This window comes from Amphiprion ocellaris, chromosome 16 (assembly GCF_022539595.1).
Source record: "Amphiprion ocellaris isolate individual 3 ecotype Okinawa chromosome 16, ASM2253959v1, whole genome shotgun sequence".
Taxonomy (NCBI): domain Eukaryota; kingdom Metazoa; phylum Chordata; class Actinopteri; family Pomacentridae; genus Amphiprion; species Amphiprion ocellaris.
In genome coordinates, this window is record NC_072781.1 from 26,170,217 (window position 1) to 26,171,065 (window position 849).

An 849-nucleotide genomic window follows, 5' to 3' on the forward strand; every position below is an offset into this window, starting at 1 on the left:
CTGTATGATGGGTTTCTGACAGGTCACCAGGCAACATCTTTTTATAATAATGACAAACATACCTGCATTCTACAGGAGTGATTTTCCTCATGTGCAGGTAAAGATGTGTGAGGAGCTTAGAGATGACAGGAGCAGGAGTCATCCTCACTAATTCAGCTTCCACCTAGAAACAGAAAGACCACAAACAAACACACTGATATACTCTCAAACGTTCAACCTTACAGCCTCAGAATATCTGTTTAGGAAGTGTTGTGTTTCTAAATTCTGCTGAAAGCATTGACAGACGTTCTCTTACAAGGTTGTGTAAAAAGCAGCCCGTCCTCTGAGCTACTGAGAAATTTTCCTGAACAAAGTTTCTACGTGTAAATCAGCTCAACAAAAACTAAAGCCTCAGTCAGAGATAACAGGTATCGCAAATTATAAAGAACTTTCTTTGTTAACTCAGACTTTCTGCTTCAACCTCACATAAAAAGGGGAGTTTAACTCATCAGGTGACTGAAAATGAACGGCTTGTGCAGTTCTAGATCCAAAAGTAGGATGTTTCAGCTCATGTTTTACTACAAATACATGCAATAATAAATAAATACAATGGTTGGTTGTTAGTTTATTCACTATTGATGTCACTTTATATACTGGATTGAACTTAAGCAGTGGAAGAGAGAAGGAATTTAATGAAATTATGGAGATTCAGAGAGGTAATGTTGCACAATGTTAAGCACGGTTTAATTCAAACCAGCTAAATGTTAAACTTCAGTGCAGCTCAACGGGTTTCAGTTAACCTTAAAGTAAAATAACTTTTTAAAAGCTAAAATACACAGCAGAGAAATACAGGTTGAGAAGGTCATTCTA